Raw genomic sequence first — 14,656 nt, 5'->3', positions numbered from 1 at the left:
CTGTTTTTTTCCCTGTTGTACTTCTTCTTTCAAATTCTTGCAACGACTTTTTTACCACAGTGCACACACCTCCCCATGCCCCTTTGCAACGCGGTTGACAAAATTTGAATGGTCGAACGTACGACCGGCGCAAGCAACAAACCCGCCGTTCCGCAATTTAACGGTTGACCCGCCCGAACGTTGCCGGAGCGAAACGCGACCAGTAATCGACGACCAAACGCCAAACGCTATCTTTCATCGCGTTTGCAGCGCTTTGTTTAGTGTTTTTTTGTTTGTTTGATGCCATGGAGGTACAATTGGAGGGGTAAAACAGGAGAAGAAGGACCGTTTTACTTTCTGTATGGCGTGTATTTGCTGGGCGATTGTGGGCGACGGCTGAAAGGATGCTGCTGCTTGGGAAATAATTGATCCGAAACCGAAGTTTTGTCGGTGACGTTTCATCAGCGCTGCGTGACGGGACACAAGGGGCACAAAGGGGCGGTTCAAAACGGGGCGCGATAATCCCGCGGAAATGGAAAACATGTACATGTATAGACGAGCGAAAAGGCGAACAGTTTCGTCAGCGAAAGAACGACTGGTTTTGCTGTCGAATGTGTGTTTAATTCCATTTTGTTGCTGAAGAAAACACATCAAACCGTATGAATTCCATAGCAATTTTATAAGCAATTAAGCATTAACATTGAGACGGGAGCACGCACTAGTAGTTTCTTTTCGTTTCGAGCACAACAAATCACAAATATAAATAAGAGTTTAGCGCACACAGCGAGCGAGGCATCAGTAGCTCAATCGTTAGCGCGCAGGTGTTAATTTGATCGCGCGCGCGCTCAGCTCGCGACAAAATCTCGCTCTCGTGATTCGTGCTTTTGTTTAAAAGGTTAAAGAGCAGCTTTTAAATGAATCGCGGGTAGTGTTTCAGTAGTTTTAGTAGCGCAATTAATCTCATCCGTAAAATTCTTAAAACACTTTCAGCAATCGCATGCAAATGCATATGAATGATACGATTAAAAATAATGTAGTTTAAAAAAAAGGTAAGTAAAACGCTGTAATCCATCAATTGCTCGCTGATCTTTCCCACTACCTTTATTTTATACACGGCATATTGAGAAAAAGAGAAATAGATAGATAGAGAAATTACTTTATTACGCACGCACGTGCTTTTGAACGTAGATCGAGCGTAAATAGTCAAACAAAAGCGCGCACAACATGGTGAACGCCATGTCCCCCGAGACTAAGTACTAGGAAACTTGTGCAATCAGACACACACACACACACACACACAACACCTTCTATGCAATATGCTTTTGTGTTTGGTAGCAACTGTAGCAAAAAACAACTTTTTTCTGTTGCCATTTTAGAATATTTTTCTGGAAATTTAGTAGTCAGGACACTAATGGACGTGCGGGTTGGCTTCATTCATGGGAAAAGTAAAACGTATTAATTGTTAATCGGTTCGTGATGAACAAGGGATATTTGCTGCGTATCCAATTTCGGTGAAGAACAACTGCGTTTTAGCTTAACATCCTTGTAACGGGTCATGCTGAGCGTTTTCTCAATGTGCTGCCAAAGAGTTTCTCTTTACGGCTAAGATTAATCAAATACAAGTACACGGTGTGTGAATTGTCAATTGCTCATCAATTGAAGAAGGAAAACTCCCGATAATGTTTTGCTCAATTCAAATGTGCAATAAGCACAATTTTAAAAAAATCGATTTTAAAAGAAAAACAAGCAGATTGCTGTAATTTCACAGAACAATTTGAGCTTTGAAGATCGTGGCAAGATCTCATTTGGTTTTCTGAACTAATAATACAAAACATCGCGACTCATTTACAACTGAAGATACTTAAAAAAGATGCTTGAAGACTAGAAAAATCAATCAACAAAAAATAAAATAGCACAACAGTCACACGAACCACACCGGAGCTGAAAATATACGCAAAATTGAGCATAGAATTTAATGCATCTCAATTCCAAGATTTAGTAATGCTACCCATAAAGAGCGATCACAGCCAACGGTCAATTAACACATAGTTTGCTAGCGGTTATGGTGCGTTTTTAAAACACTTTATGCCGAATGCCGGGAATTCGAGCTCGAGTTCACGTGGCACGTGTCATCGGGCGCGTGCCGTAACGCCGCAAGTACGCCGACCGGTACGCCCGTTCGAAGGAATGCGTGTAGCGCGCATTCACACACACACACACACACACACAAAGAAGGAAGTTATAATTATAGATGAAATTGACACAGTTTGTGTGCCAAAGCAAGAGCTGCAGCGTCACACTTTCCCCTCTGTCGCTGCTGCGGTGCAAACGGCAAAGGCACCGACGCTTTAACGAGCATGAAATGTCTCGGAAAAAATGCCCTTCATTCGGACATTAAGAAACAGCGGCGATAAAAATAAAAATACTCCAGCACACTGGAGCGTGAAATGTTAATGTGCCCAGTTTAAGCCACATTATGGTGGCAAATAATGAATGGTGCAGACATGCAGGAGCGGAGAACATGAGAATAGACAGCAACAACCATAAAAAAACGCCTCAAGCAAAGCTTCTTCGGTCAGTTCGCGGGGGCCTGGAGACGGAGAAGAATTTCTTTTCTGGTGCGCGCGAACAAGATGGTCAGCCGACAGGGCCGATGGGAAGATGTCCAGGTGCTGGTCCTGTGGTGCAGGTTTTTTTTAGGTTGTAATTATTACATCTTACACTCGGTGATTTGTCGCGCAGCTGGGTACCTGGGTCCAGGATACCCAAGGATTTCTGCCAATATCTTAGGGTCTTTTGTTTTTTCTCTTGTGGGAATAATTTCCTGGATGCTCCAAAACTCCCACAGCAGTTGCTGGACGATTCTTCAGGTTTTCTACCGGTTGCACGTTCAGCGCAATGGAGCACCACGAGCGGCACGAGGGCGTGCCATCATGCAGTACAGCACCTTCGCGGACGTGCCGATATGGGCCGCGCACTCCAGGTGTGGCGTAAGGATTAAGGCAGACCGTTTGACAGACCGGGACTGGGACCTAGCACATAGCTATATCTATAAGTACAGCGCCACCCGACGCTACATATACCTCTTGCCCACATAGTAACGACTCCCGGCTGTAAACTCCACCCCATATCCCGGGTCCTTCCCTTCACATTACCCCTCTCCGCTGTCCTTCCAATGCGTCTCTAACCGTTTTTTTTAGTACAAAAGACCCCGGATATTAGTGAAGTTGCTTCCACAAAATTATTTAGTTTCGCCATTGTTTCCGGGGTCGGGGGTTGCTATATGAATGGTGGTTGTGTGACCCACAAAAAAAAAAACAAAAAACAAAAACTTGAGGCCGTCCTGCCGGCCCCCGTTCGGTTCTCTTACCTTTGTATGCTTTATTATTTCTCTGTTAGTGTTGTTTTGTGCTTTTTTTGTTCTCTCTCGCTCTCTCTCTGTCCCTTACCTTTGTTGTTCTAGTTGCACTTCAACTATTGTAAACCTCTTTTTTTAAGGGAAGCAAAAGGACTCCAACAGAATTCTACAATTCTACAAAAAACACCGTCTTGTGGTCGTCTTGTGTGTTGTGTTCTTGAGGTTGATTTTATTTTTTCCACAAAAAAATGTCTCTTGGGTACTTTGTAATGGCCTCCTATCCCCAATCCAGCTCCTCCCCCCGCCCTGAGGGCTACTTCATGACCCCTGCCCGTACTCCCTCTTTGCTTCCCTTTCTCCTCAGTCGATAAAAATGTCAAGTCACGGCGGGAAGCGAACCTCCCGTCGGCATTTTCTTCTCTCCGCCCTGCTGTTTCTCATCCACCCCACAACGTACTGGGCCGTTGCATGCCGGCTTGGAATTGGCGATTTTTGCTTTTAAATGCGTCTGCAATTATCCCCCCCCCCCCCTCCCTTGCCACAAACATCCCTCAGTAAAGGGCTCTAGTTAAACAAACAAGAAAGAAAGAAAGGAAAAAAACACACATAACAATAAAAAACAAACTATTATAAAACTTACCTCTCGAGCGGACATCTTGTTCGGGATGAGAATTGGAGGGGGGGGGGGGGGGTGGAATGGAAATGTGAAATATGTTACCGAAACCGCACGGGCACACAATGGTGATGGGCACACAATGCCGCGCGAAAAGGGGCAAACGAACAAATAATGGCGCAGTAATTGAAGCGATCCTTGTGTGCGCTGTTGTTACCGTTGTATATACCTTCCCTACGTATGTGTGTGTGTGTTGTTTTCTATTTCTTTTTCGATTAACTGCACTTCGCGCATTGTTGGCCGGTGGCTCTTGGGCCTCGCCAGCTTCTGTATGCTTCCCTCCCTTTTGTGCTTAATAAAATGGTAAAATGTTTATTATTTATCTTAATACGCACTCATAACCCGCTTACCATATAGTGTGAGCCTTTCTGTGTGTGTGTGTGCTTCAATGTGATAAATACCTCCTTCCAAAACGCGAACAAAAAAGGATAAAAGTAGTTTACAGCAGCAGATCGCGCCGTATTTGGTTACGCGATAATTCATTGTTCGGTCGAGATGCACTTCTCTACCTCTAGCACATCAAGATCTCTCTCTCTCTCTCCCTCTATGTACGTGTTTTTTTTTATTCGTTTACTATTGTTGCTGGTAAATGTGTTTTGTCGTCCTTCTTGTTTTCTTTTTTACTTCTATATTTCGATAAGCGAGAGCCGCTCCCTGTGAGCCACGCAAGGATTAATCGACCAATAGTCGGGGTTGAATAAAAGTTAAGAGGAAAACAATTACAACAAACGTTTTGTGGGCGATGGGCGACGCGGGCGACGGGTGTGCGGAGCAATCGTTTTGTTAACTGACTTGCCTGCGCTATTGTGCGCGTAAACGTTGTACAATATTGGGTGTTTTTTGGTGTGTGTGTGTTATTCTATTTTTGTTTTTTGTTCTTTCTTTGAAACTCAAGTTTCATTGTCTGTTAGATTATTTCCGGTGGATAGGAGTGGAAGGTTTTTGAAGTTTTGTTTTTTTTTTTTGTAGGTAATTCGTACGAACCGCAAACCGTTCGATGGTGATGTGGAACATATGCGCGCGGCGTACGGTTGCTGTACAGCGTGGCTTGGGTTGAGCTGATCGTATAGTGGAGCCGGCAGCGCGGAGCACTGACACCATGGATGTTCCGCGTTCAAAACTCAGGTTTTTAGTATTGGGTGAGGCAAGTAATTGGGTGGGAGCGCCGCACAATCAAGAATAATTGCTGAATATTATTGCAATCAATTACAAATCAACATTGAATGGTATTGATTAGGATTTAGTTTCGGTCAATAACATCACCACAGAAAGGAGAGGATCATTAATAATGGATACACTATGTATCCTGGGATCTTGAACGATTCTTATATAAATTGAACCTATTCAGACATCATAAGTCTATGTTTTTTAGGTAGCATGAACTCAAATGTTCTCAAACGTCTCAGAAAATGTAGGCCTAATCAACGCAAGATTTGCGTTTAATTCATAAACACGAATATATGCGACACCTACTATCGCTACCAGCTTAAAGAAGCTCGACCCCGCCGGTATCGTATTTACTTTCTTCCAAAGAATACATGCCTGGAATATTCTGTGAAAATGTGTGTCAGCTACAATAGACTTAAATCGTCTGCAGATTGTCATATCCCTATTTCTAGCCTTCATCAGATGTAAATTTCAGATGTCAGATGTAAAGGTTTAGTGTTATTTATGATTAAGTTGCTCACAAATTAAGAATATGTATCGGTTATTTAGGCCTGCTGCCCGATAACTAAAAAACAATAATAATAAATAATAATAATAATAAATAATAATAATAATAATAATAATAATAATAATAATAATAATAATAATAATAATAATAATAATAATAATAATAATAATAATAATAATAATAATAATAATAATAATAATAATAATAATAATAATAATAATAATAATAATAATAATTCTGAAGGGAGCAATGCATCCTATTCAGGATTTACAGTCGTGAGAACTAAATAATTCGATCTAATTGCAGTTCGCTGAGTGTTTGGTATCTTGAATGACTGGAGAATAAACTTTAATGACTGGAGCTCAGTCAGAAGGGTGAAAATCAGTTGCGATAATATAAAGTAAAGTTCCAGACGCCTTAATTCAACGGTTACATGGTGGAGAGAAGAGCGTATATTAATTTTTTCTCAATTAAACATTAAACACAGGTAGAATGATCCTGGAGAGGCGTGCTTATAGGTTTATGTTTATGAAAGATATTTCATCGTTTCTTTAAATCAGGTACATCGCTCTGACAGTCTCCTGCAACTGTGGAGCATGTTTCAAGCGTAATGAAATTGAAGAGTTGGAACGATTGTTTAAAAAGAAATATTGATATTAATTATTCCAGATTGTGTATGCCATTTCTATAATGAGTTCAACTAATGTTTTATTGTAAATTTAGCACTGCTTCAGTGGACTGACTTAAACTTGCTGAGTAACACTCTTTCCTGAATTTGCTCTTCGAAGTTCTCGCGTCACTTCAATTCGGAGCTCACTCGAGAATTGAAGCTTTCCCTGCTCATTCTCTCGATCATGTGTGCTAATCGATGTCTGACTAATGAAATGTAATGTTAAATGTGTGCGACAGAGAAACGTTTTTGAGAATTTATTTCTTCATAAATAAATTGAAAATTACGACCACTTGGATAACGAAAAAGGTAAGAATCTGGCACGAGATAGAGCGTTACCTTTTAGATTTATTCTTTAATCTTTACATTTGTCCTTGTATCAGTGATATCTAGCTTTATCACGACGATATTTATGTTTCGGCTCGGATAGGTGGATAGATTTCTCATATCATTACAATCCTATCGAGAAATGTAACTTTGCTGTAGCCATTCATGCTGATAATACTTGTCCCGTTCACAACAAGCTGTGTTTGTGTCAAAGTAAACCTGGACTAAAATTCTTGTTAAACTCCGCTCGGCCCACTCACTCTACCTCTACAGCAATAGAGCTTAATTGAGTCTATTTTGATGCGCATCGTAATCAGAGCTTGAATTAAGCTCTTCTGCTGAAGGAATGAAGTACGCTGCAGTCATTGGTAAACAGTTCAATTATGGGTCTATTTTTCATATGTTACTTTTCAAAAGTTGTCTACATTTTTCACAAAATAATGTATGTTTTTTATTTCCACGAAACAGCATGCATCATCGGGACTCATTTGTAGCCATGAACTACATCTCGCAACGATTCTGTGGAACTATCTGTTATCCTCGTTGTCAGATCGGATTGCCCTGGATTGGTCGTTTTCCATTGTGCGGTCGAATTTATCTCGATCTAACATCGATACGTGTAATGCACACAGTTTCCCAGGACACACATATAAAAAAAACCGGCGGCCGTAAGCGATCAGCGTAAGGCAAAACACAAATCCGACAGGTCCCGGTGTTGTACGGGAGTGCGTTTGATAAAAAAGGGAAAAAGAAAATACACATACACGTCATACAGCATTCATCGCTTTTCATTTGCCCCGGGGGGGTATTGTGTATGTGTGTGTGTATGCAGTGCTGACAATTATGCTGTATTTATTTTATTTAGGATTTTTTGTTGCCTTGCTGCTTGTTTGGTTTTTTGGTTGTTGCTTTAAATAAATCCTACTCCGTTCCTTCTGCGCCGATGGTTGTGGCGATGGTTCTTATGCCCGCCGAGATGTGATCCTCGCACGATCCCATTCGGAAGCTTTGTTTGTGTGCTTGTGCATCATCATAATAGTGTAAGTTTATCGTGAGCAGCATCAGTCAGTTGGGCAATTTTATTTCATTTTTCGTTTTTATGTTTGATTTGTGGTTCCCAGCTCCGCTCGTTTGTTGCTGCTTAGCCGGCTTCCATTTCCCAGCAAAACCCCTTCCGGGCAGACAAATGGTGCGCCACCGTGCGCCACTCCACCACTGTTTGTGTGTGTGTGTGTCGCTTTTGTAGTAGGTATTGCATCCTTTCGGCACTTGGAATTCGGCTTTTTTTCGTTCCTCTCTGCAAGTCCCTTTCAACCATCACTATTATTAATTCTTTATTAGACAGCAGCTCGCCGTAATCTTGGGTGGAGCAGCAGCAGCAGCAGCAGCAGCCACATCCGCCCGTGCCACCGCAGGAAGGATGGCAACCTTTCGGCATCCCATCTGGGAATAAACCGAGCGACGGATCAGGCGGCCGAATTCTGCACCGGGCGGTAGCACAGATCTTGCCCGACCGAAAGGCGACCGAAGAATAGGTACTCGGGCGTACTTGTACATGTACATCACCGTACTGTACCAACGCCATGGATAGCTGCTGCCGGATTCAGATGCGGATAATCGTTTACAAGTAGCTACAAGTTTGGCCTCGGGGGCCTTTGTCCGAGCGCCGTACGCCGGCAGTGCATGCCGGAAAAAATCGCTCTTTTGCCTGCGAGAAATCTACCTTTCGAAAAAAAAGAGAAGAAATCAGCAGCAGCGTTGGAGCTTAGAAGGAGGAGGAAGAGGAGTAGGAGAAGAAGGCAGAGCTGAAAAAAAAACACGAACAAGTGATTGAGTTTGTGATTGACTGTGTGGACCACAGAATGCAACCAAATAAACAACTGAACCATCCTTGAGGGGTTGTTTTTTTAAATGTGAAAACGGTGGAAACCTTACCGGTTCAACAACGGTGGATTTTCGAGCTGATCTAAACCAAGTGTAGAACCCGTCGGGGGCATGGACAGTTCAGACAGTTGGGTCGGGGTTTGCCGAGTAGAGAGGGTGGGTAATTTTGTTTGTAAATTTGTCTTTCGAGGTTTTTTTTCTCCCTTGTATGTGCAATTGGGATTTTTTTTCTGTAATTTATGTAACCTGTGGAGGAAGGTTAGGAAGGCGCTCTGTCTTTCTATGGAAACGTGACTGTACGAATTTATCTGATTGCATGATGATGATGAATAAACGGATTGGGCGATGCTACTAATCATGACACTTTGGTAAAAGCTAATTAAATATAGCAATAACTGAACACACTTAGAGGATATATATATGATGCTGCTTACCAGCTTTGTTATAATGTCCTACTGTAAGCAGAGAGAAAAAGCTTTTCCATTATTGTCGTGTCTCTCTCTCTCCCTCTGCAGATGACCATCTATTCTAGGTTTGATCCATCGATCTGTGATCTACAACCCCAAACGCTTGGCACGGCACTACGACACTGTCTGCTTCAATGGTCGCTAATAGGTATACGTGTACATCAACCTTTCCAATTGGAGCCTTACTTCGAGTCGATTTTATAAGTATATATTTATTTTGCTGTTTGGGTTTTCTACTTATTAAAAAAAATGTACGCGAAACGGCATTGAACTAAATACGTAAATTCTCCATTCCTAGCTCCTAGTCCGACTATAATCTTTTTACAACGTTCCGACGGCAGGCATCAGTTGTACCCAAAATACATTGAAAAAAAAAAGCGATCACACTGCATGTATGTATGTATGTACTAATTAAAAACAAGAAATAGAACTCAAACAAGTGTTTTTAAGCAAAAAAAAAGAAAAAAAAACCGATTCGCATCGAGTACACTGGGTTGGGCAGGAAGCCTTTGTGATGCTTTTAATCAAAATCATTCTATCAACCAGAATCGTTTGGATTTGATCCTTCGTTTCTGCATGATGTTTTCCGCAAAATATATCTTTAATCTTGAAAAAAAAAAAAGATTTTGTTCAAACTTTTAGGCTCGTAAATGTAGTTTTTATAAAGAATGAAATCATGTAAAAACCAACGAGTAAGACTATCTATTTTCTCTTTTATGAATGTAAATATATTGAAGGAATGTGTACACATTCTATCCGTAAGGATGCATATGCACATAGAAAAGAACAGATGAAATAATAAAAAGCGAATGATATAATAAAAAAAAACTCATTTCATCTTGCTGGTAACGCGTCCTATTGTCCTTTTTTATTCGGTTTCAATATGACCGGTGTTCACCGATCGTTAAAAATGATTTTAATCCTTTCTACATGCATTCTCTCAGCAATCGGCTATTAGGGAGTCGACGTCGGACGAACAGCATCCATCCCGTCCCCTCCATCTGCAGCATCAGTTGAATCGAATTTTTGTGTTCTAATAAGATTGACTAAATATATTCAACTTAATCAACCTAACCCTTCACACGTTTTGTAGCAGTTTTGTAGGAAAGTGAGTAGCTAAAAACGCTCCGTTTCATTCCTTGTAATTTTCAACTATTTAGTTGAAAAACAATCAAGAAAACTAATCCGAAGACCTCATTGGATTACATTTCACTTACTAACGTATTTTACTTCCTATATTGTGGCCGACATAATGGCATTACGGTTCATATCCAGTGTTCATAGCCTGCCGAGGCATTTCCGATTAGACTAGTCTAATGCTTGGAAACGCCTTACAGCGCCATATCAAATCTTTGAAATGAACCCCTATAGCTAGCAAAGCCTCTTTTGAAAAGCTTTTTTGCACTATCTACCAAACAAGAGATGCCGGTCGATCTCCTGGAAACGTCTTCCCACAGCTACCCAAAGCCTGCCTCTCAGCCAGCTATCGAATAGCCTGCCCACACTGCGAAGTCAAAAGATGGAAATTAATTAACCTGCGGCGTGCGTTTGCCTCCTTCAAGCACTTCTTACGCGCCGGTGAGTAGATACAATCAACCGATTAGTCGCTGTTTGACAGTATCAAAACCTCAACCCCCGGCTGCAGATACCCAACACCCAAACCCGAGCGCATTCCACCCATTGCGGCAATTGCCGGGAAGGGCTCGCAAACAATTGCAAACGCACAACAAAGGCGCATACTTCGTTTTAAATTTAATTAAGACAGCAGCATTCCCGACAGCAGCTCGCGCCAGCCAGATGCAAATACTACCCGCAATCACACACACACACACAGAGCGGGCAAGGAGAAGGGCCAAACTATTCAAGCGTCAACACCCGGGCGGTGTCCGGGATTCCTCGCAGCAGATATCTTCATTCACCCACCCAGCTGCTTCGTCCTTCCACAGTTGCCGAAACACGGGAGTGCATTTGAAAATGCGGAAAACGCACCGCTGTGCCGATTATTAAACGCGTATGTAGCGCCCATACATAATGTCGGCAAAGGCTTACACAGCAGCGTGCGGGAGCGCCCGGGCCGCGGCGACCTTCGGCAGAACCCGACCGTACGTTTTGCTATTGGCTTATTGATAGCAGATTACCCATATTTTACCCGTGGGTCATCTTTATTTGTCATCATCCCTCCGGTAGGGCGCCCAGTTTGAATGGCAGCGTGTTCTGTTTTCCCCCGCTTTAGGAGCGGCCGGACCCTGTGCAGTGCGAGCCCCGTGAACCCGGCACATGGTTTTGATATATGATTCTGTTTAGTATTCCTCCGTGGCGTTGGTGGCGGTGGGTGAGTGCCAGTGAATGAAAAGAAATTAATCTCATTCCACGCTCAGTTGACAATGGTAACGACAATTGTTTCGAAAGCTGATGAAGGGGGCTGGAGCGGTGCGGAGAGCAGGGCAGAAGGGCTGCGGCTGCGGTGCGTCGGGATCCAAAAACAAAATTGGATTCCTTTTCTGAATCCGGTGCTAAAAACCTGGTGCTCGCGGCTGCCATAACAACCAGAACCAGGGGCCGGGCAGATCGTAAAGTCGAAGTATTTGAGTAGCAAAAGCAAAAACAAAAAAAACCCCTCCGAGCGAGAGCTGCCTTTCTCGAAAGGCAGGTTCGCATCCTGGTCACGGCACCACGGCACATTCCACAGTTATCTGCCGGGGAGCGGCCAGATATTGTCGCTTTTGTTCTTATTGCGCTCCGGTGGACAGGCAGAGAGGGGGGGAGGAAGCGTACCGATGGCATTTACTTTCAATGGCAGTGCTAGAAAGAGGGAGAGAGAGAGAGAAAGTGAGAGAGAGAAGGTCAAATAGCAGCAAGATTCAATATAGGGTGGGCGTCAAAGACTCCGGTTACATCGCATCGAACGACGAGTTTCCACTATTGAATAGAAATTTATTTGCTGCGGGTGACAGTTGCAACACTTTGTGTGTGTGTTAGTGTATGTGTGTGTGTGTGTGTGCGACGAGGGCAACATCAAACGTGTGCGCGACACGCGGCGGGAGGACAGAAGGTGATAAAATAATAATAAAGAAAAAAAAAACGTAATAACCGCAGAACCGGGAGTCTATCGCAAGCAGTTTGTCAGTGGCGGAGGTGGCAACCGAGGGGTCGGGTATCATTTTCCCTATCTAGATGTTGTTCCATTTTCCGAGCGGCGCTTTCCTCGCCGTTTGTTGTTTGATTTTACTTTTTCAAGAAAGTTTGCAAAAGTAAGGTGGAGGGTTGGAAGCAAAACCGGAAAAAGAAGGAGAAAAAAATGCACATCCCTTTTATTCGGGGGGGTGAGGTTTCGCAGGCAGACTCTCTTGAGTGAGGCTGACTGGTTGTGTGTGTGTGTATCGAAACGATTAGACGGCACTAAACGAATTGGTACGGTAATTGGATCGTACCGCTTGAGACAGTTTTCTTTCGCAAAACGGATGTCTTTCCGCCTTATCCCTTTGCGACGTTCGAGCCGGTCGTTATGATTGTGCGTGTGTTTCGGATGACCACTTGAGCAAAGCATCAATATGTCAATCCTTTCATTTACCGTCCACGGCTCTCCAGAAGCTGTTTTGTCGGAAGGATGAAAAAAAAGCAAACACACACACACCTATCTAAAAGACCCACGTCTGATATTAATGTTTCAATTGGATCGTACGCACACACTTAACCCTTGATGGGTCAAGCGATGGAAATCAATAGTTTCTTCGGCTTGCGAATTGGATTAAGAATCCCAGCGTGAAGTCTTTCTGACAACATTCAAGAGATGAATAGTCATTTTTTAGTTTGAATTTGAACTGTTGAAACGTGGAATGTGACAAATCGCCTTCGTAAGGAATGTCACAACGATTCCAGAAAGGGTACCATCGTGCTCGTGGGACTCGAATTGATTTGAAGATTTGAAATTTACAAAAAAAAAAATGCTGAGCCATGTTGAAACTTGCGAAATAGTGAACGAGTTACATACTGAAAGTGAAGATATCCATTCAACACAGTTTTAAAAGAGTGACTCTTTTACATGGCTCTTTTATTGTTTCCAATGCTGCAAAATGTCATGAGCATCGCGGGATGATCACCACCGAAAACAATGAACATATCCGTGGTGGCTTGATGGTCATTGCTGATACTCAATTAAAGTGCGTCATGACATGCCGAACACGACATGCGAGTGCTTGCATCCCACGCTTGCATCTGACTGACAAGTTGTGCGTAATGCCGTTGCAAGCACAATCATGACTTTTTTTAGCTATGAACAGTGCTGGTAAATGCCACTGTTTAAGCTACCAACACTCATTACTGAAACGTAGTTCAAGTCAACTAACGTACACAACTGTGATGATCAGGGGTGAGGCTCAAACAGTTCGTAGACCAATCACATGCTTGATGACATTTTCTCCATATAATAGTCACGATATTCTTGACACATGCATGACGAGTGGTAATTATCCCCCTCAGAAAATGTCACGACCAAGTGACTGACCAAGCGTTTGTTCCCAAATTGTCACCAAGCATGTATTGGTCACACCAAATGCTTGAGCATCACCTCTGCTTATCACAATACGTGACGCTGACATGGATTTTGTTTCAGTCAGAATGTTGTATGACATTGACAGTGACATTTTTCAGCACTGATTGTTCTACTCAATTTATAGCTTTTTCAATGTGTATAATTTTTACTTATCTCCGAGAGGTTTGAATGCGAGTTGTTTCACAAAAGTGTACTCAATCGAGTTATTAAAACAAAATTCTTCACAATAAGTTGAATCTTTTGCCTCACTGACATGAATCAATTAGGACGCTCTTAGGACGCACTATGATGTTAGTTTACTTTGTGTCTTTAATCTGCATGAAGCCTGAAGAAATACAGCTTCGTCTGTTAGTGATAGCTCTTTTTGCTACCTGCTTTAGCAAAACTTTTCCGTCACAAAAAGCCTCAAAGCCAATCGCGCAACATTATCGTCTGCTAAACAGAGACAATGGAGCTGTAGTTTAGATAGCAAACATGAGCTTTTGCCAGCCCTCTACGTCAAGCGACTCCTTCTGTGCGCTCTCGGTCACACGTCTCACCGATAACATCACCTTCCGCATTTTCCGCACAGCTCAACACAATGCAAAGCACCTCTTCCGCCCAGAAGTGTACTTACACGGCGAAAAGCGAAAACAAACCCGCCCACCATCTGAAACAAATTAAATAATCATTCATTTAAGAGATCAGCACTCAGCCTCAGAGTGTACTCTGGCGCTGCTCACAAGCAACCTCATCACACACACACACACATACTCTCGAAAAGCAAAAAAAAAGGAAATCCTCCGTACGACAAACACTTTTCCGCGCGTGCAGAAGAACCACAAACGGAGCACCGCATCCTCAAGGGTTAGGGCAGATAAATCAGTGAACGAAAAATTATCTGTCAATAACGGCCGAGGGGTTTGGCTTTTTCGTTCGGTTTGTGCGCGGCTGAGAGAGAGAGAGAGAGAGAGAGAGAGAGAGCCGGTTTTTTATGTTGTTGCTTGTGGCCCTAACCTTCCCCGTAGCCCTGGAAATAAAAAAAGGGTGTCCTTGCGTCCTCCCCTTCCCACCCCACCAAAAAAAAAAAAA

This window comes from Anopheles merus, chromosome X (assembly GCF_017562075.2).
Source record: "Anopheles merus strain MAF chromosome X, AmerM5.1, whole genome shotgun sequence".
Classification (NCBI taxonomy): domain Eukaryota; kingdom Metazoa; phylum Arthropoda; class Insecta; order Diptera; family Culicidae; genus Anopheles; species Anopheles merus.
The sequence above is the reverse complement of the archived record's forward strand: the minus strand, read 5'-3'. Positions refer to the sequence as shown.